At 39.2% G+C, this 22,725-nt stretch overlaps 1 long non-coding RNA gene across 1 annotated transcript; it reads right to left on the bottom strand.

The window, feature by feature from the left end:
- Positions 1 to 1,807: 1,807 nt before the first annotated feature.
- LOC107079579 (uncharacterized) lies at positions 1,808 to 21,175 on the bottom strand. Its single transcript, XR_001480523.2, has 2 exons — positions 20,989 to 21,175; positions 1,808 to 4,179 (listed from the first exon to the last, which is right to left on the bottom strand). It is a non-coding gene; the product is annotated as an uncharacterized lncRNA (long non-coding RNA).
- Between the last annotated feature and the right edge of the window lie 1,550 nt (positions 21,176 to 22,725).

Genomic DNA, 22,725 nt, shown 5'->3' on the forward strand with positions numbered 1-22,725 from the left:
AGACTTGCATTCTGCCACAAGAGGTGAAAATCTCTGCTAGTCATATAATCTCTTCGGCTTTAGCCTAGCTGTTCCTCAACAAAGAACAATAAAAGGAGCACAGAAATAAAAACATGCGATTTATCAACATCACCACAGACTGCAAGCAGCAAATTAAACAATATTTCATAATCACTTGGGGACAAAATAGCCAATTTGTACTTCAAATTCCTCTTTAATTTGAAGATACGATTGAAGCACTCTTCCCCTCTTCTCGTGTTCTGCAGTTAATTATCGGAGAAGATGTGCTCAGCAGCCCTGGCAGCACCTACTGCAGCTGCCTAATCAACTGTCCTTCAGTGGGACATGATAAACCCTTCATTTATCTTGTCTGGGGGGCTAATTATCCCCAGTCGTCTCCCTGACGATCTGTTTCAAGCACTCCACTGATCTGTGGGAGAAGTTGGCAAATTACTCTGCAGAAAATCTCTATTAAAACTATGATGACTCCCTCAGTACACCCCTTTTATGCATTCTAACAGCAGACAAGATCTTTGATGATATCTAAATGCCTTCTGCAAAACCAGGATTAATGTTGTACCTCAACAAGGGGTGTGAGCGTTCAATTGATCTAAAGGTTTGCTTAGAAACCTTAGAAGCTGTGATTTTGTTTTACATATAATTCCTTCAGAGGTCACTGGCTGATTGGTGACAGAACATTTTCCCTTCTGAAATTATACGAGTCTCTTGCCAAACTTCAGGATCTCACAAGTTCTAATGGAATATTTCATGAATTATTTTAATTAATAATTAATTGCATTTATATGGCTTAATGGATCCCTCAATGCTTTACACGTATGATGGGACCCCCATTTTATCCAGCTCCCAGATCTGTGTGATGCATGACACTACTGCTATTAAAAGTATTTCCCTTCAATTTGTAATTATTATAAAAAGAGCACTAAAGTCGCTTAGTAAAATGTTTTGTTTTCTTTCCATGTATTCTTCAATATAATAAAATGTCAATTTAACACCAATTTGATTGATTTAAATAAAGCAAATTTTCTTCTTATGCACCCAAGGTCATAGAATTCATAGAACATGAACTTTAACTCCACAAAGTTCAAATGTGGTTCTGCTTGTTTGTGTATCATGATTTAATGTATACAGGTTTTCGGGGGTCTAAAACCGAATAGAGTAGTGGTTTACTTCAGTTTACCTGTTTCCTCAGGGTTTTCTATAGGAATACCAAGCCAAAAAATTACCCAATTTTTCTGATACCCAGCTGTTGGAGAAAAGCAGATAATTGTGTCAGAGATCCCCAGCTCTCCCCCAAAGCTGCCCTATAAACCAGTTAGAGAATCCCCAAGTCTGGGCGTCATCATTTTCCAAAAGCCATCGATCTTCCCCTCTGGATTAATTCTTTTCATTTCCATGGCTCCCTCATAAATCCTGGCACAGTTAATTAATTTCAGTTTCAACACGGGGCCCCATAATACAGAATTGTTCTAGCAAACCCCATATTAATTATGCTATTTTGCAGCAATCTTATTGAAGGCAGTGTTTCATCTTTCATAATTACATTTTCAACAACAACTGCAACAAAAGACTAATTATGGTTTTGGCCCTGGTTTCTGTACAATAAGTCAAAACTACAGTCCTGGTAATCAAACAGCATCATCATCAGGATTATTTGTTTTATTTTACTTGTGATTGGTGGAAGATTTTAATACAAAAAGGTGTTTTGGGGGATTTTCCTTAGAATAACGTGGATCTTTCTTCATGAAAAGAAAAAAGATTTTAGATAATCTCCCTTTTGCTCAGGACAGGTTTGTGAATTCCATTCTGTGTTAAGTATTAGCTTGAACTGTTTTTTGTTTGGTTTGTCCCACCATAAATTAGCAGTATAATTGGAAAGCAGCACTGCCCATGTTATACCACATTTATACAGCAAGACTTGTGTCCGAGGTGATGATTGAATATCACATAGGCTTTCCAGGAATGTGTTAGCTAACTCCTAATCTGACTCCTCTACTCATTACAAGGCTCCAAGTAACCACCCACATAACAACTGTGACAGGTCATGAATCAAGCCATAGTTATGACAGCCTTTAGCTCTGAGGGCAAGCTTGCAGAGGCAGCTATTAGCACCCCTTTGTTGTTGACCCTTATGGATTTATGGTTTGGAAAGAAAAAAAAGAAGGCAGCAACAACACTTACACACTATTACAAACCCATTTAAAATGGAACAAAGCCATGCAGCACTGTTGTGATATCAAAATATGACTGAAGCACCGTCACATCATCTTTATGGGAGGAAATCAAAAATGTCCCTGTGTTCTGCTGTTACTGTAAAACCCTTCAATATCTCCTAGAGAAAGTGACTAAATAACACAAAGCCATTAAATATAATTTTATTGCTTTGCAACATAAGATTTTACCTGAGACAATAACTCTTCGGGTAAAGTCTCTGTAAAAAGACCACTGGTGTGTTCTTAACTCTAGAAGAGCTAGTCAATAGTGTCAAGGTGGTTACTGAATCTTTTTCTCCATTCAATCTTTGAGCAATATAATCTAACAGTCCCATAACCTACTTAAAAAAAACACTCAGGTGTTTACTCAAGTGGCGTATTTTCTGTGCAGTCACAAACTGAGCAACTTCTGTGAACTGCACTGCAGCGCTGCACCACGACCTTTACCAGACAATGACTAGATCTCGTGTACGTTTATTCCACCTGTCAGTAAAGCTCAGTGAATTTCAGATGGTTTTCATCATGAGGAATATGAACCATTTAGCTGGTGACGGTATATTGCAATTAGCTACCTAAAAGTTAACCTGTAATAAACAAAAACCTGTTCTTTATGTGAACCTGTAAAAGTTGCAAAACGAACCTGTTATAAACCTGTTATGACACCCGAAGAAGGCTCCACAACCGAAACGCTTTGTTTCTTTTCTTCTCTTTTCAGCCTGGAATAAACCTTGACTTGTTCCTTTGCAGCCTACGCATGCTGACGCAGCTGCCTACTTAAACTGTTATAAGCATGGCTTCAAATGCTGGATTTAAAAAGAGAGGTCAAGTCTATAATCGTGTAGTGTGCCTTTAAGAGTGTGCCTATGATACTGGAATGTGGCAGCGTGTTGGTACGAGTGCAAGGGTAAGAGCCAAGGGGAAGAGCAGCCAAGTGTTTAAAGGCGTGTTTAACGTGTTGTGCACATGTGGCTTTAAAACCTGTCACGCGGACCCCTGGGTGCCTGGTGGATTTGTTCCTCAGCGGACCATCAGGAGCACAGTGATCAGCAGAGGTTAAAAGTTACAAATCACCCCCCCTCCTCCCCCCCCCGCAACACCACCTCCCCCTATCCCTGCTCCTTTGGGGGCCGGGGTCTCATTCGTATTCCAAGACTGCTGCTGCTGGGGAGAGCCTGTTGGGACCCGAGGGCAATTACTCCGCTCATTTAATTGGCGTTATCATTTTAGCGGCCTGACAGAGATGGATCACCACGCCGGACCGGGGCAGTCGTGTCTATCCGAGAGAGAGGAGAGGAGCAGGGAGAGGGAGCGAGACAGAAAGAAGGAAAAGAAAGACAAAACAGGAGAGAGACAGAGAGAGAGGCTCCCACTCCACAGGTAGAACCTACAAGCAAAAATTTGCCAACACCATTCAAATAGGCTTGTGATTGTGTTCACCTCCTCTTCGGCAAGGTGAGACCTGCTAGATGCACCTCGACACAACTGTCCTCTATTCTACCCAGTAGAGCTGTGATGAACATGTGTCTCCTCGATGAATAGGTGTGAATTATTTGGACTATTTAATTGGTAGTTGCAAATGGATCTGACCTCATGTCTTGTTTGTTCCACATTAGTTTGTATCCAGATAAACATAAAAGGTAAAAACCTTTCTCATCTTCTGAGCCCCATTCACTTTTTCCAAAGACACTTTTTAACTCAATGGGATTTCGCCATATATTGGATGTTTTTAAACACGTTTTACAATTAAGACTTTCTGAATAACCTCAGAATCCTTCATGTTTGCCACAGTCAGTTCTGGATTCCTTTTGTGATGTTGGTTTCCAGCCATGGGGTCCAGCCTAGGTTGGCTAGGATTAGGTCCTCAGTCCACTGCAGCTGAGGGCATGCGGAGCTCTGTCCTCTTCTGGTGGCAGTCCTGCGGATTACCGTCATTTTGTTTAACAACGACCTTTGAAATAAAAAATGGAAAACAATGGATACAAAAAGACTCATAGCAAGACACACAGCACCTTAAAGAGAGAACTACGCTGTTATGGATTCTTCCTCCTCTTAGACCTTGCGTGTTTGTACACCAGCCAAAGAGTGGTGGAGAACCAACGAATCTTCTAACCCTGCCAGACCCGTAATGTCCCGGAGACATGAACGGATACACTGACTGCTGAGATAAGAACAGAATACTCCAGGACTTTTAAAGGGACTCAGGCAGGGAATTCTTTGCCCCTTTCTCTTTTATCTACTGGCTGTTTCAATTTTAAATTTCCGTGTATTTATGCTCCAGCTTATAAAAAAAGAAAAGCGCTCGTTCTGCTAAGAGCTGAGAATTAGCGTAGCTCTGTGTGAAGTAATGCAGCAACATAATGAGCTTTACTGCAATGATGCCATAATTCAGGAACAGTAAAACTGTCAGTTGAATTAAGAGAGACCCATTATAGGTACTATACATAAGCTCTTGTTAAATTAAAGAGATACAAGACGCCATGGTCTCTGGGGCCAAAGCACAGGATAATTTTAGCTACTTAGTGAATCATCCAGGTGGCAGTTTCTACCCACAGTAATGACCTGGATTTGCACCTACTTCCCCATAGGTGGGATGTAGATACACATTAAATAACTAAATTCTATAGAAGAGCTTTTATTCCTGCTGACAGCGTTTATTTACCTCCATCAGAAATGGTCTGGCTGCAGTGTACTTAGTGACACTATCGGCTACATGGTGTAACTACAGTGAAGCTTATACTCTATGTCTGACTGTAACTAGGGTATGAACAGAGAAGCCCAAATCAGCATGAGAAGAAACACACTAAAAGCCAATAATGTCCAGACACTTTGGGTACCTCTTATATACCGTAGCTTGCCTTTCATTTTTACTGCATGTGAAAAATGGGTCAGAAAGATTTAGTGCTCTCACTTTAAAAATCAAAGGATTCTTTTTTTTTTATGACAACTAGGAAAGGTATGTTAAATTAGCATTTAGTAAAGCTTTTCACACCTCATTTTTGTAATAGCTATTTGAAAGGTTTAAGATAATATATATGGTAGTTGGTCAAGACATTCAAAGCTCAGTTTCCTAGGTCAAGCACAGCACCTTTATGTACTCAAGTACACACAGTACATTTATGTACTCAAAGACGATCTGTTGTTTTCTTTCTTGATTTCAGATCAAAAATCGTAATTCTGTTTGTCTGACCTTCATTAAGGTATGTTAAGTCCCATTAAGAAATCAAATATCTTTCTGTGGTACATGATCTGAAACCAGTGTATTGTATCTGAAAACATTCTCCTTTTCAGATACAGGATATGGGACCAACTACAGGACAGAGTGAAATATCTCATGCCATTCTCCCCCATATTTGACTGACCTGCTTACAGTTACTAATCTCTTCATTTAGTTCCCCTTCTCTGGGCTGGTCTGTGTGAAAACACCTTTTGAATTTAGTTCCATGATAAAAAAAACCCTCTGCCTCCCACAATTCCTACAACTGTGTGTATACAAGAGGCAGGTCTGGAGGAATATGAAAAATGAAAACTATAAGAGACACAATAATAAAAATAGCTGTAAGAGTGGACAGGAGAGGTAAGCAACATGCCTGCGACTACTTCATTATTCACTGGCTCTTTTGCTGGTGTAAAAATGTGCTGCACACTGCAAAACAATGCATCACCGTGGACCCAAAACAAATGGCCTGTCGCTGGTGTATTTACCTCGAATTGTTCAAGCACTTGCAGGCAAATGCGTCCAGCTACAAATACAACCCACCAATACACAGAGATGGGCAGGCAGACAGGCTGAAGCCCGATTTCTTTCAACAAAATGAGAGATGAGGGGCAACAGCCCAGTTTCCATAATTTTTCCTCTTCTAAATTATAAGGACAACAGAAAAGGGACGATTTGATTCAATTACTTTGGCCAGGGAGGCAAGGGATCAAGAAAGCAAATATTCTCACCTGGCACTCTGCCGAGCTCAACACTGCGGTCTGATAAAACAATTAATTTGTAATATTAGCACACTTGGAACGTAAGGATACATTCTGCATAATGAATGTAACCACATTACACTTCAAATATAATGACAATAATTCAATTCAGTGCTATTGCATTCATCTCCAGCTTGTTGTAGTCCCTTATCTGTCACAATGGCAATTATTTACATCTCCCACAAATTACAAGCAAGCAATTACATGTCTGTAGAAATGTGGAGTTTACACACAGTCATAATTACATCGTTCTCAAGTTTTAAGTAAAGAAATATGATTGAATGATTTAAAAGGAAAGATTGAATCTGAGAGGGGGGAGCATAGCTCTATTAATCAAGTTCTTTTTTTTAGAAATGATTGGCGAGGAGTATCCCATATAGCAGATATGGACAGTAGGTTTCATCATAAGCTATTGGTATTATGCTTTCTTAATTTTTTTATTATGCTAAGTGCATGGTAAAGAAATTGGTGCAGAGTTCCATTTCCTAATGTCTTAGATACACTTACAATAGATTGATTGACAGATCAGTTATATCTGACAAAAGCAGCAAAGCACATGCTCTTGAGGAGACAAAGGAAATGTCAGACTGAGGAGAGCTGAATGTAGTCTCCAGATGAAATTAAAGGCACAGATATTCCAAACTGAGTTGACATGTGACTTTTCGATGAGCAAAACTGGTCACTCTTTCCATTTTCCAACCGCTTTAATGCAATACAGGGTGATGGGGGAGCTGGTGCCTAAACTGGCAAGCAACAGGGGCAAAGAGACCCTGGACAGGACACCAGTCCATCACAGGGCACACACGGACAAACACATATACCAATTCCAATTTTCCCTGAAGCCAATTAATCTACCAGTATGTCTTTGGACTGTGGAAGAAAACCTGAGCACCTGAAGGAAACCCATGCAAACATGGGGAGAACATACCAAATCCTCACAAACAGCATCCCAGGAATTGAACCCAGGGCTTCAGTGCTGTAAGACAGCCATGCTAACCACTGTGTCACCGTGCCACCCAGGCCTAAAATATCAACGAGGCTAATTATAGTCATGATCAAACACACAGCACATGTTCACGCGCACACCACTGTCCCCTCATCAGCAGCTGTTATGACCATGTTATGTGCGCTTGGACAGGGGGCAGTGATTTCAGGATCGAACTCTGTATCAGTCAGGGAAAGTATTTGCGCATGCACATGCCTCTCTTATTGTTGTTTCTATGAATGGAAGGGTGGGGGAGGAGGATATTTGGCACAAAATCCATCTGGAACTATTCTGCCAGAAGTCAATGGCCTTAATCACCTCTCATGACCTTTCCTAAGTGAGAAAAATGGAGGGGAGACCACAGTGCGCGCCAGTACAACCTCAGTCCGTACTCTCTGAGGCAAAACAATGAGGGAAATTCACTGGGAGGACCTGCAGCAGAACAGCTGTAAAAACGCAAGAAAAAGATAGACCAGAATCATTCTTTTTGAAAACTCTCTCCCTGGCTCTATTACTCACATAACAGCTTTTTTCCAGGACCTGTCATCTGCAGGGAAGAAGGGGTTAAAGGATGATAACGATTGTTACATTTTTTGGTGTCATTTTGTGCTGTTTAGCATTGTCTTCTGGGTCAAACGCTTGCATTCTGTTGCGTTTCACTTGTGTTGCATGTTTACTCCAAGATTTGCTGGCATTCTTGAACCAAAATGTACCTATGCAGCTGTTTGTGTGTCAGAAACTAATTGGAAGGCTAACACACGCATTGACATGCAATACCAAAGCATGCAGTTTCTCATTCTCCATCAAATGGACAGGTGAAGAGGTCTGTTTCACACATTGCCTGTGTTCCTTCTTTATAACCACGTCTTATGACTCTGCATTGCTGTCCCTGCTGAAAAATTTGAGACGTATCCAACAAACACAGATTTCTTCAATAATGAGTAATGTGTGCTTGATGTGGCAACATCTGTTAAGGAAATGGAGAGTTCTGTTTGGTGTCATCCGTAATTATGAAAACCTGTGCAAGACGAGCCTTCCTTACGTTGAATTTTGGACTGGTCCACCAGATTCATTTTGATCAGAGATATCCACTCACGCGCTGGAGCGCTGCAGGGAAGCTACGAAACAGCACCCATAAATAATACACTTGTAGACACGTGCCCTGGCTGCAGACGAAGGTTTAAGGAACAGGCTGTTGCTGTCCTGGATATGAGCATGCATTTAGATGCTATCAGTCCATCTTAAGCTTTTCCTCTGGCTTTTCAAATGTTTTTTATCATAATTTAGGGAGAGCTAGTGTAAAGTGTGATGAAACAATGATAGAAATAAAGCCAAAAGGTCACACGATGCTGGTAAATGTCTCATTCTAGCTGGTGGCCCCTGTGTAGAAAAGGGTAGAAATCTTGGGCAATTGGTAGAGCAGGTTCAACACCAAATGAATTTAATCAAACAAAAAATGCAACATGCGTTTGGCCTCACAAAGAGTAAAGCTGGTGGTGGGTCTGCCAGTAAAGAAAGCTGGTCTTACAAGGTCTAGAGGCTTTGCAATCTCAATCCACAAGTCTGAATTTTCACCCTTGGCAGTCACCTCCTCGTGGTGCACTTCTGTGTTTACCTGGAAATCAGTTTCAAGGTTCCAGAATTCCAGAACATGCCTATGCCCCTGTGATTATGAGTATAACCTCTTAACCAGAAAGGCGTTCAGCGCGCTGCCTGTACACTCGAGCTGTACCTTTGATAAATACTCTCTAATTACCCAACAACACTTACTGCCATCCCTGGAAGCAGGACTCGCCCTGGCTAAGATTAAACAGCTTTGCTACTGCATTGAATTATTCCTTTTAGAACCATTATTTCACTCCCATTCACTTAAGGCTTCTATCTCTCCGGCCAATCTTGCACACTGCTGAAGTGAAGGTGGGGAAGGAGTGGGGGTTAGGAAGGCTTTTCTTCCCCTTAATGCATTCAGTAATGATAATATTTTAAACAGCTCCTACATGAACAACAACAGAAAAAAAAAACGAAGAACGGGTTGTTTAATTTATGTGGAAAGCTGGCTGGAGTGGCAGTGATACATGAGTTTGTTAGTCAATTGATAAAGGAGAGGAAATTTTTAAAAACCATTCATCACCACAGGATATGGGCACCATATATCACCTATTTGCAAACAACAGGCTAATATTCATCCTACAAATGATTCAGTGACCCTCCTGGATACAGGCAGCTCTGACTTTGACCTAATTAAGAGTGAAAGAAAAAGGCTTTGTAGTTGGGGCCTATACTTGCACAGCTAGCTTTCCCTGTTTATTTTAATAATTGCATACTTAATTACAGATACAAAAATTGATATATTATATATATGCAGTGCTTAAAATCTATAAAAAAAATTACCAGTTAATCGTTATAAAAAGAAAACTAAAGGGAGACTACTATGTTGGTTGAGCATCTATTTTCAATTGGAGACACTTCCCGATGTATTAATGTACACATTATTTCATTCATTGCCACTAGGAATATTAATAATAATAGCGGTAGTGGTATTTGTAAAGAAGAAAGAGGCCTCAACTAAAAAATAATTTCCAGGTAACAGGTTAAAAATTGAATTTGTACGCAGTTCAATTCTTTACAAAAAAAAGTCTTAAATGCCAAATGTAAAATTTCCTTAATTCCAAATCATATCCCTCCATTAAACTCATGCATCCACCGGAATTACGACTTACTAAGTTAAAATGCTATCTTTTCTAAAAAAAGCAATAATTAGTCCATTATTTCTGGTAGTTACTGCTGCTTAATAAAAAGGGGGAAAGTCTTTGTTTAGATTCATATTGCAGATGAATGGTTTTTGCCGAGTGGAGTATTTATTTTGCTCCATAATGACACCAGGAGATTTGTTATTCCCCTGCGTTCCTGAGTTTTTCACATTGCTCCACATCCTCAGGGCTATATTTCATCTGCACACCCAATCCCCAAACAGATTTATTTACAAGTCTTATTTTTGTACAAATCTCCGGTTCACTCTAGGCCCTGTGAGAAGATCAGAGCTCTTGTTTCTTTTTTTTTCTTCTTTTTCTTATATCAGCATCACATTTTCAAATCGGGCATGATTTTGATTTTTTACATCCATTTCATGTTCTTATAAGGAAAGAATGTTGATCAACTGAGGTATATAAACAATTTAAATAACTAGAGAAAAGCCTTCCTTAGGCCTGAAAGGCCAGACACTACTGGTTCAAGTCTCTGTCATTAGTCAATGGTGACTGGGACACCCCTGAGGGGGTGGCATACACTTGGCTGGGTGCCACCAGTCTTCATTTGGTTGGAGTATGCTAGAGTGTCCTTGGCTTGCCCCATACTTTCAACCCCTGAGAATGGCTGGATGCCTGTGAACCAGCACTATTATTAACGTGAGCCACAGCATCCAGTCCTCCTCCAGTTCCCCCTCCAATAACACTCCTGTTGGCACAGTGGGGCTCTCAGTGTAGAAAAATAAAACTGAAGGGCTCAACAGCGCACGATCCTCTGCCTTTCTCTTTGACAAATGGCAATTCCAAATTATAGGGCTGAATGTAAAGAAGACAATCAGGGAGCTCCCTCCAAAAATGATGTCTATAAAATTGAATGATGGGAAACAAAATGGATTGACTGTATGATCTTTCCTTATTCTAATCTTGAGCACATCATAGCGTTCAGGCCCTTTATGCACATTCATTTCAATCCCAATTAATTCAAACAGGCCGGGAAAAGCCTGATTCTGCCCTGAATGGATTGTGAGTTTTAGAATCATGTTTTTCCTCCGCATTCAAAAGGTGACACCTTAGCTGAGCATGTGGGATCACTCCTATAATTTCCAAACACATTTTACATGATTAAGTCTGCTCACCTGTCACAGGTGTTACAACTCTGTCACTACATGAATACTTTTGCTAGCATGGGCCGTTATTGCAAATAACACACCTTGGGGGTGCAGTTGGCAGAGAAGATGAAGAACCCAAAAATGAACCAGCCACATTTCTCAGAAAGAGGGTGAGCAAGAGTGAAGTGGCATTTTCTCACCCTTTCTTCAGCTGCTACCGGGGGATGTTGGCGATTTGATCCGGCAGTGTATTTTTTTTGGGGAAAAAGACAAATGCGTGGATATTTCAAATGTCTGCGATGTATACTAGAAACTTGTGTGCAGGCATGTGTGAGAAAACGTTAAGAGGGAATGGGGAAAAAAAACAAACCCCATGGAAAGAATATAATTCGTCACAATCTTTAACAGCCGTCGCTTTAGTCTCTTAATAAATGGGGAGTGAGTTGATGCTGTGAAATGCCGAGAGCTGGTGGAAATGAATGCGGAGCTGACCCAGAGAGGGGAGTGGGGGCTGGAGACTGCAGTGGTCCAGGGTGCCTGTGAGTAATGACTCAGGCTGCCACTCTGCTGGTGTCGCCCCATTTATAACAATCCAGGGGCCACTCCTGTTCATTTTTCTCCTGCTCTCCTGCCCAAGTACTTGGGAGATTAATCAGGTGTCGGTCATGCGGATGGATTGCCAGGCTGGCAGGACATACTCATTGAGCTGAGACAAAGACAAGCTAAGCAAAGGAAGAGCCGGTCACTGCAGACTCTTAATGGGACAGTTAGGAGGCACTGTGGGCTTAGTGAGAGGCTGTTCTAGGTGACTGAAAAGGACGCTAGTTGGCCTCCCAAATTTAATAATAATCCTTCAGCAGGATATAAGAGAATAGGTCTGACATATTTAAAAAATAAAACATGCTGTGCCATACTATGACCTTTAAACATGTTTGATCCTGTGCAATCTTTGATGAAATATCACTATGTCCATCACAAAATTGGGGTTCTATCCTTTCGTGAATATCTTTCTTATCCCCTTGCCAAGAGAAAAAGGTGCATCTACAGTGATTCTTTGATTTACAGAACTGTAGAAACAGAACACTCTGACTGGTGGGTTTGGAGCCTAAAATGATGTGCCAATCCAGGGTTAGTGGCTGTAGAAAAACGAGACAAGAGTAAGTCAGGCAGTGAGCTGCAGCTTTTGAGATCAAAGTGTGTTTAGCCATCTGCTTGACAGTTATTCTTTTGCTGGTGGGTATTTAATTATGTGCTTGAGAAATATGTATGGTACCCATCTACACTCTCTTCAATAAGTATTTGCAGCAGGTGGAGAGCCTCAATGTTTTATCACAGTTACGTTCCAACCTCTCAGATATCTCCTGTTGCATTGCTTATGTCACCAGTGGTTGACCCTCACTCCATAGTTCAATATCTTTTAGAGTGTCATTCCATTTGCTAACAAGTTGTACCTTGAGTATAGGTACGTAGCCAGTTTTACCTCCGACTACAAATGTGTCCTTTAGGAAGACATTGTCCTGCTAAATGTCAAACAATGTCACAATGCTAAGTCACACTCTTAGATTTTTTTTTTCCTGCAGCTGTGCTTTCATGAGTGGGTGTGCTACGAGGTCTTCAAACATGATAGAGTGGTTATATGATTTCCCTTTGTTTGGGAGATTTGCTCTGTGTTTAACAGCACCATAATAATTATTTAAACGCTAAAAATCTGCCTTAGTGCACTGGACCATTCCAGTTCATGTTGTTCTTTAACTCCATCATGCAAAGCTTTATTATTATCCCTTAAATGTCACTATAAATTTGCCTCCATGACAAATATTTTAAATACTTTTATGATTGAGATTATTTTGTGTGTTAATTTGAAATTTCCACAAGAATACAGACTAGTGGAGGGCAGAATATCAAGGTAACCACTTTCTGCAAGATTTTGCAGTGTAGTGCCGAAATTTAATAATTGTAGCCATTGTTTTTGTTTTGTTTCATTTTATTTGCTGTTCCTATTACATCTAAAATTCACTGTTAATTTCTCCAAACTCGTTTCTTCTACAATTCTGACGGGGGGAGGAAAGCAATGCTTAACCGTACTCTGCAGTCACGAAATATTAAGTACTCCTTGCTGCAGAAAAATGAAAATACTGAGCCAATATACAAAACTATTAAAACTTTCAGAAATGAACCATCATTAAAAAAGGCTGGAATATTCTTTTCTTTTTTGGTAGCGATTCCTGATATTGGTAGAAGTCTAGGATTGTGTTCTCTGTGTCCCACGAATATGCCCAAATCAAAGGCTTGGAGGCTTGCACACTGGAAGGCTTGTAGTTTGTCTAGTTTGTCTGTTGCTACAATATACCATTGAGCTCCTTTGATCCTCCCCTGGGCTCTGCCGGGCTGCCCACTGTGCTGACATGGGGACTCATTTGGTTAATGATTAAGAGACTGTCACCAGCACCAGGGTCTCCTGATGGATTCATTATTAGGGGAAAAGATGAGCGCTGGAAAGGCAGTCAGGTAACAGAGAAATAAAACAGGCATTTTCTACCAACTCACTCCTGTTTGTTTAAAATCGAAGTTTTTCCTTATGTCATTGTTTTTTTTTTTTTTTTAAAGGAAAGGGACTGGGGCACCATATAATTAATGAAGGCTTAATCATCCTCAAAGACCTGACTGTCTCAGACAAGTTACAAGGACAAGCTGCACTCATAGCTGTTGACATGAGCAGCATAATTTACTGTTCTGTTCTTTAAGGAGCCACGTACAGTACATATGTAAAAAGATGGCAGATGGTAGACAGGCTATTGAAAGAAAAAAACATCTAGGTAACTGCTCTCAACATGAACTAACTAGTCAATGTATGTTGTCAAGATTTTTAGGTATTGTGCAGGAAGCTTGGGCAGGTTCTGTAAGGCACCACCAGGCACTCACTTGGTAAATAATGGTTTGTGTGGTCAAGCACTGTCATCGGGTCCTGCAAACTTTCTCTATGAAGATGTTGTCAACATGTGTCTCAGTGCAGCGCTCCCTGCAAGAAACCACACAAAAAATGCACCATGGGAGGCCTTGACTTCAATCCAGGGAGATCCCTAGTGCTTGTTCACAAGCCAAGCAATCGGCTGTTCGGAGCACAAAGCACCCATTTTGCACACAAGGAAAAAAACTTCAATGTCTTAACAGGATATTAAATTAAAGGATCTTCACTGCATGTTAAATGTTTTGGTAGTGTGCTACATGTCTGTCAAAGCCTGTTTAAGCTGGGTCTAAAAGATTCCTGAATGGACTGGCTGAAACCAAGAAGGCTCAATCCCATATCTGCACATCTACTCAGTTCAAAGAAGTCCGTGCGATGAGTTATATGGAAAAGATGACATCAGCAAAAGTGAAAATAAGAACAATAATTTTAAGGATGGTAAATGCACAATGAAATATGTACTTAGATCCAGTACAAAGAAAAAATGTGCGTGTGTGCCGCATTGCGAATACTGCAGACTGCAAAGGAAAGCTGGCCTTTAGGAGCCATATGGATCATTTTTAAAATGAATCATCTTAATGGCCAGAAGAACATATTTGCAGTCTATTTTGAGTGGTTTGTTATCTTGTTCCAGCTGGTCGACTCGTCTGCTTGGATTCTAATCTTCTCTGGTGTGTCCTGGGCAAACCCATGGAGTCTGTTTGTTCGGAACTCCCTGTTGTTAAACACGCAGAATCAGGACAATATGGAAGATGTGGAAGATGTTTCAGTTCTCTCAAAGAACCTTTTCAGAAAGCGGTGGCTGTCCAGCGTGCAGGACAAGTTGACTCACTCATACTTGTTTCTAATTGCTTCTTTGATAGTGTGTTTGTCACTAACCAGTTGAAAGTAAAGGCAGTACAGTAGGTCACAGACATGCTGCAGTTCACGAAAGTTCTGCTCTGAAATAACAGTGCTATTATTTTCACAGGCAGAATTCCATGATTATCATTCCAATAATCATCATCCCAGCAGCAAGGTCTTCTACTTCCACTTCGGTGAAAGTATAAGGTTTAAAGAAAAACAGACAATTTCTTGGCACAAAAAACAAATTGCGAACCCATTCAACCTATTAAGAAGTAAATAGAAATCTTATGGCCTGCGTTCAATGTGTTTTTAAAGACAGTTTCATCTTACATATTGTTGACTCATCTTGTACTGAATCTTCTAGTGGAAAAGGTTTCTTATTTATTTAATCATAGTAGTGCATAAAGAATCATTATTTTAAACTATTTTGGGGGGAGCAACCCTAAATTCAAAACCTTCTATCATAATCCTGCTGATAACTCTGATAACCGCTGATAACTACTGATAAAGGCGCCATCCTTCGGATGAGACCTCAAACCGAGGTTCTAACTCTCTGTGGTCTCAGGGAGTTTCTTGAAAAGAGTAGGGGTGTTACCTCAGCGTGCTGGCCAAATGTCTTAAATTGGCATTTACCAGTCATGGCCTCCTAATAATCCCTATCTATGAACTGGTTTCATCACTCTGTTCTCCTCCCTACTGAATTTTTCAAAAATATTTGACCCTTATTTTTGAAAGTTGTAAACAAAGGATTTTCAACTGATACAGAAATATGACCAACCTTGTCATATTATTTATAATAAGGTATCAATACACTGTTACTCTGTGGTAAATCTCAGAGATGTACAGTGATTCAAAGTGGGAATAACTGCATTGAACGCAGAGGTATGACGGATCTGTGCAGGTGGGCGTGATTGATGCCAGGGGAGTGTAGGCGGGACAGGACCTGTGGCTTACTGGGGCAAGTGTTCCTCTCTAATCAGAGGAATGAGGAAGCACCAAACTGAGCTCTAACCCCCCCCCTCCACCACCACCACCACCACCTCCACCACCATCATCACTACCAGCCCCCATCAAAAAGCAGGGTCATTTATCACAAGCGAAGAGAAGAGCCCCTAGCATCTAGGGTCTTGTCAGGTGGAGCAATCGGCTCTTTGTGCCGGCCAGCAAACAAGTGTCGGATCAGCAAAAGTCTATTAAAGGCTGGTGGGCTTTTCAGAGGCAATTGGAAGCGGGTCACTGCTTTTGCTACTTTCCTCTCCTTCTTGCGGCGAGAACCCCTCTTTGTGTCGCTAGTTGGGGTGACACAGATCTGCTGAAGATTAATGATTTTTAGCAGGCGTTCGTTTTAGCTCTTCCATGCTGTACGGACAGAATGTCCTATCCCTGTGCACACACACACACAGTCTACTCATTCAGTCCCTAATATTGTAATTCAATCAATGGTTTTGGTTTCCTCTGTACTTCTTTTATGAAAGTAACAACTAATACAGTCCAGCATTTCCCATATGTGTATTTACAACAGATTTTAGAAATAAGGTTAAACAGTTATACTTCTATTATTTTAGATTCATTTATATAACCAGTATATGTGACATTACAAAGCTTTTGACGTGTTCAATAATAAGATTCCTTTCATTTTCCAGACGGCAGCATGAGCTGCCCCTCTGAAAAGCAGGTTTTTTAAGTCTTGTGAGCTGTGTGCTTGCACTATAACTACCCTGCGAGATGTTGTGGTTTTACATACTCTCATGACAGTATTTTTCCCCTTCACGAGATACTCCGCAGATTGCAGATTTTGGGGAGTTTATGATAAATCAGGCCCTGTGACCATTTTGATCATACACGACAAAACAACCAGATGACGCTTTTTTTCCAAATATTGTACAACGGAAATTTAATGTTATCATATTTCTTACCATATGCTCTTAATTACGATAAAGCTTGAAATACTGGAGATGCTACAAATACTGACACTTTAATGGTATGGTTTTTAACAAAATCCAGTGCCCTTATGAAAAATAAACAACTTTCATTTGACTTCATATAATGCACTATGAAGCACATGCTGTTTTTTAAGTATACTACTGCTGATGATGTCTGTTAATGGAAACACTAAATGCTTCGGTGTGCCTATAGTGCATATTTAACTTGCAACAATTTTTATCATGTTAATGCATAACAAATTGAAACAAACAAAGTGGAAATTAACATCAAAAACTGGCTTTAGTTTAATATACTTTAAGTATTTAGTAGGCACAAAAACTATGTGAGAAGGTCAAATTCTTGATTTTAATCTCTAGTCAGAGAATAATATAAAAACGATTATTTATCTGTTGATAGCACACAATTTTATAAATAATCTGTTTAGCCATTTGTTAAAGACAGAAATGGCTCTGTCCCCATTATGAGTATTAGCATTGAAAATTAGAAATGAGCTCATGAGAATCCCACTTAATTTTGTAAAGATTCAATTTAATTTTCAAAAATTAATTTAACCGGCCATATTTGAAGAGAACGAATTTTCAACTCGCATATTTGTGCAGCAGGTAAGCAAAAATAATTTAAAAAAAACTTGAAAGAAAACTTTTAAAGGATTGTGTTTTCAAGAGTTATTTAATAATTTGACATTTCGAAAATATGTATGATACAGTTAATACATCCTATGTGTGCATGTACGTTTCAGACAAATTAAAGATTTACTTTAATTTTCAAAATTTAATTTAACTAGTCAGGCAAGAGAAAGAATTTTCAACTCATAGTGTGTAACCCAGATCCTCATTCTGGGTTGACAAAGCTATACAAAGTCATACTGTATGTGGATCTGAAGTCTAAGCTGTCTAAACTAAGCTACACCAAGTCATGCAAGAAACTGAAATGCTCAATCTCACTCACTGTTGAAAGAATTAAAAGGCCACAACATGCAGAAGACGTGTATTTTCTAACAGTCTGGATATCTGGTGAATGACCAGCCTCCACTTAAATGTACATTATTCTTCTTGGGTCGTCCCAGGACACTAGTGTGCACAAAGCTCCGATTTCTTCTGTGTTTTTTTAACATGCACTCTCATTTCAGGCAGCTATACATCATCTCAGACAGACAGAGCAATAAAGCCAGAGCAAAAGTTATTTTTTGAGTTCACCACAGTGGTCAAATGTGGCTCCGCAAGCAACATGTTTTTAAGGTTTTGAAAAAACAGCCTTTTCTTGGGTTTGTAGTTTGCATGTGCTCACTGTGGTCTGAGGAGTTTATTAGAAAGCGGCATGCTGAGAAAAAAAATACAGACCACTAATTACTGCCTTTTCTAGCACAGAACCTATAATTATTTCCAATGCATGCAAAGCTTGTCTTTATTATTAAAAATAGAACATTATCTTTACATATTCCCTATTGATGATCCTAGTTTGTCTTGCAACACATGCTATCTTTTAATCCTCGAGGATTCTTGCAAAAACATTTCAATTATGCTGACCCCAATATGATAAGGAAAATAGAACGTTTTCTCTTATTAAAATATCAAACCAGAAAATTACTTGACTCTTGTTGCATGTGGAATGTTTTCTCCACAGACTAGGCTAGAATATCTCCCATAAATCTTGTTGTTTTGTGGTGTTGCCTACTAATTCAGTAGGATCTATTTATCTGTCAAAATGTCATTTACATTTTAAGTATCATCATTTTCAATGATTCACAACTCATAAGTGATATGTAATGAACACTAAGGTTTATAGCGTAAAGAAAAACAAATGACACACCCCTCTGAGATCAATGTGTTTCAACTTCTTTGCAGATACGGGTTTAACTGAATAAATAAGATTGTAACCTAAGAGACTTACTCTTTCCCTAAAATTCAAGGGTTAATGACGGCGGTGCTTACTAAATTTGACCAATAGAGGCGCTCTGCTCCAAAAAATGCCCTTCAAAAAACTGCCCGACTGCCAAATCTTCAGTACTCATCGCATGACGGGCTCAGCAGAAAAGCCTATGCCGAAAACCTGGCCCATTTATATGAAAATATTGGTGTTATTTTCGCGACGTGTAAAGCTTATAAGAACATCCTAGTAGTTAATAATCATTCATCAGTTTCCTATCGTTTTTTTCCGGCTCCTTATATATTCATCTGTTGAATTTGAGCATTTTTTGTTTCACCAAATAAATTGTACGCATAAATTCAAAAGAAATGACAGGTTACATTATTAAATATATGTTCTAGTGCCTTTGTGTACAAGTTATTTTAAAATATTTCTGTAATCAAAATTAATTAGTTATTTTATTCATTTATAAATTAGGTGAAGTGTGTTTAGAAGTCTTAATTTGTAGCGGTTTAAAAAAAATCAAGTTCGGATCCTCACTCAAAACAATATCTTCGATTTTAAACTCCATGAATAGCTGCAATCACTATTCATGGATATTCTTTGAATATGATATCCTTGTGAGAAGTTCAGGACTCATTGTTATAGATGCTTGAATATCAGGAACGGTTAAAACATGAATGCGAGTTTTATTAAGTTTTATTGAGCATTATTAAGAAGCCGTCTATTTATACACTTATTTACATTTATATATAGTACATAAGCGGTAAAATCGCGTGATCAAAAAGAATATGCATTTGAAACAATGTTCTTTGAATTTGTTGCATTTTCAGATCACAAAGAACACTCAGGTACTTAAAATGCACGTATGCTGTAAATATAGTAAGTTATTCATCAACGTTATCAAAGTGCAGACAATTTTTAAAATCCAGAAATAAATTATAATCAGTGCGAAATGATGAGCTATAACTATTCCAAAACGATTCAAACTAGGTGTTTATTTAACAATTAAAAGTTAGTGTGTAAAGCACAGTACTTTTAAAATGTGAATTATGCAATTCTTACTTTTATTTCACACCTGTGATTGGCATTTTAACTTCCATGACACCCAGACTCTGTTGCATTTCGAATGCATCTTTGAGCGATAGATTCAATTAATTAAATGAATGAATGATTCTGGAAATGTGTGCATAAAAAATACTCTGTTATTAGAACAATCGCGCAAGAAATCGGTGATTAAAGAGCCGGTCAATACAAAACCGAAAAACCAATTGACTGGCAGTTATTTATTTTTTATTTGGTAGCGCAGGTTTGCTGAGAAGATCCGGTGTCTAAGATACCGTCCGATCCAGATCCTGCTAACTTTTGCAAAGCTCGTGTAAGTCCCGGGTAGACTAATTGTAGATAATTAAATTATAGATGTATAACATTCAGGATCTACAGCGCTGGCTCTTTGACGAGCTCTTCCTAAGATTTGTCACTTCCTTTCACCAGTTCACTCAATTTCAGCCTACTGTTACGGTAACGACAGCTATATATCCGTGTCGGTAAACTTCATCCTAAAAGTGAAGAAGAATGCAATTAAATAGAAAGGGGGTTTATGGAAACAGTCAAAGACAGTTTTACAGCTTCTTAGCTTTACACGTTGCGTGGCACGATAAGATTTAGCATCTATTAGGAATAAATGAAACCGGCGAAATACATAAATATCCTGGCGTATTCATAGCCTTTTGGAGAATCCCTTACTGAGAAGAAAAGCTCCGTTAAAAACGGTGAAAAGCTTTTCCATTTATTGTTTATTAGCCTAAGTGAAATCGCTAACATTTTACATTCAAATGATTTTAGCGTGTTGCGGTATGAAAAGCATCTTAGCCTGAAACACACTTAAGGTAGGTCAAGAGTTTGATAGGAATACTTGCAGAGAGCTCTGTGGATGGTTTTAGGTTAGTTTAAACTATTTGCTTCTGCTAAGGATTTGTTAGGGTTTTTAATGTTCCCTGTCCAGGAACGTTGATTACCGCGGTTTCTTGAGGTCTGGTATTATTAATAATAATTCCGAAAACCCAAATATATTACAACTTGACAGCTAGATATAGTGCGGATATACATGTGACCTTTTCTTTGTGCTAAATGGACAGTGGTTTTTTAACACACAAAAAAATGCCATTGTTTCGTGCTGTGCCCCCTATACACTGCACTTAAAACGATTGAAAGCTCATATTTTTCAAACGAGAAAACGTACCTGGAACTTTTCAAAAGCATCCATCATTATTACTTAGTTATTAAGAAATACTCGGACACAAGAGTACAGCGTCCTGCTTACCTCGACGCTGGTAGCAATATATCCTAACTTCTTTTTCAGGTATGGTCCTGGTGCGATGTTGAACCTCAGCTTGCTGCCCTCTTGTTATTTTAATTGATAAGAGGCCTTATGATACATTTAGCGCTCCCAGCAGCAAAGCTGCGCCTGAGAGGTTACCCATTGCAATCATATAAGGTCCGGGACACAGCACTTGACAACTGATAAAGGAACATTTTAAAGGTGATTTTATTTCTGTTATTCATTCTTAAAATTCGTAGGATGGGGATCTCATTAGTCTAAATAAGCAAGCATCAACACTTTTTTCGCTGTCTATAAGCACACGGATCACTTAATAGATCATTAACCACCAATATGCTGCTGACTTAGACATTTTTACATCTCTTCTCCATTACAACCTGCTATTACCGAAGGGAGGGGGGACCTACAGCAGCCCTGGGCATATCAGAGCGTATTACAAATGCTGTTAGTAATGCTGCAGGGTCAGTCTAAACTAACACGGTGTTTTTTGTAAGTCACAGTTTTCTCAGCGTCATAACCAAAACTCGAGATCTGCTCTCCAACGGGGTTTGCTGGAAAACGGCTGTTTAGATTATTTATTTATTTTGGACCGTACCACCTTTGCACAGGCCAATAAGTTTTCAACCGAGCCTGGACTGTGCTGAAGTCCATCAGCTGCCTTTGTGTTGGATATATTAGACGTCTTAAGCTGGTGATGTTTCTTTAAGTCACGGAAAAATAATGTTCTCTTTAATAAGCACTAACCGTACAGGGCCGATAAGCATTTGTTAGCAGAGAATGAAGTATCGTGAATCACTGCCATTTCATTCATAGTTAATGCTGTAGGAACGCGAAGGTTCACGTAACTTAAGTACAACCTTTTGCCCAGCGAATATGTTAAATATTTCAGGATGACAGCACCCAAGACCTACGGAGTTAGAACTAATGAGTTGATAAACCATAATCAAATGAGCAGTAATTAAATAAAACACACTTCTTGTTATTATCTGCCCTTCTTAGACATCTAAAGTACTGCTGCTAATACACCTCTGCTCCTTGTAAAACTACTGCATACGGTACTGTACGTGCTCGCTGAGAAAGAACATGCACACTACTGTACAGTACATTAACCTACATTAAATCTTGTGATACTACAGCCGAACTGCTTGATTTTCCAGACGAATAAATTTACACCGAACGTGTAAAAAGGTGTAAAGTTGGCAGCAACAATGATATTACAAGAATATAAACATTCCCCAAACAAAGAGAAGCCTGGCTGCTTTTTAGGGTATAGACGTTATTTTTTTTTTCAATTTTCTTTTAATGTCAAAAAAGAACTATAATTTCTCTTATCCCCTATTATATAAAACGTCAAAAGATATATTGCAGCTTTTTATACAGAGGCCGCTGCAAAACACTAATACTGTGTTCATTGTGTGTCTCCTACAATGCAGTTCAGTTCCTCATTTTAAATTCAGTGGTTGTTTGCTTATTTAACTAATTTCAATTTAGAGTAATTACCTTGTTCCCCATTATGATTATACCACAGACTTGCCACAACAGCGTTTTTTTTCTGTTTGATATTTCTTAGTTGTGGTGTGAGTGTGTTTCTAGGGCTTGGGGGTGCATTTTGGTCTTAGTGTCACAGCTACGGTACGTACTGTAGGAAGACAAGTGCGTCGTGCGTTGAAGGTCGCCAAAATAATGAAAAAATACATAAAAGCAAATTCGCCAGAAAAA

Source organism: Lepisosteus oculatus, chromosome 16 (genome assembly GCF_040954835.1).
Source record: "Lepisosteus oculatus isolate fLepOcu1 chromosome 16, fLepOcu1.hap2, whole genome shotgun sequence".
Classification (NCBI taxonomy): domain Eukaryota; kingdom Metazoa; phylum Chordata; class Actinopteri; order Semionotiformes; family Lepisosteidae; genus Lepisosteus; species Lepisosteus oculatus.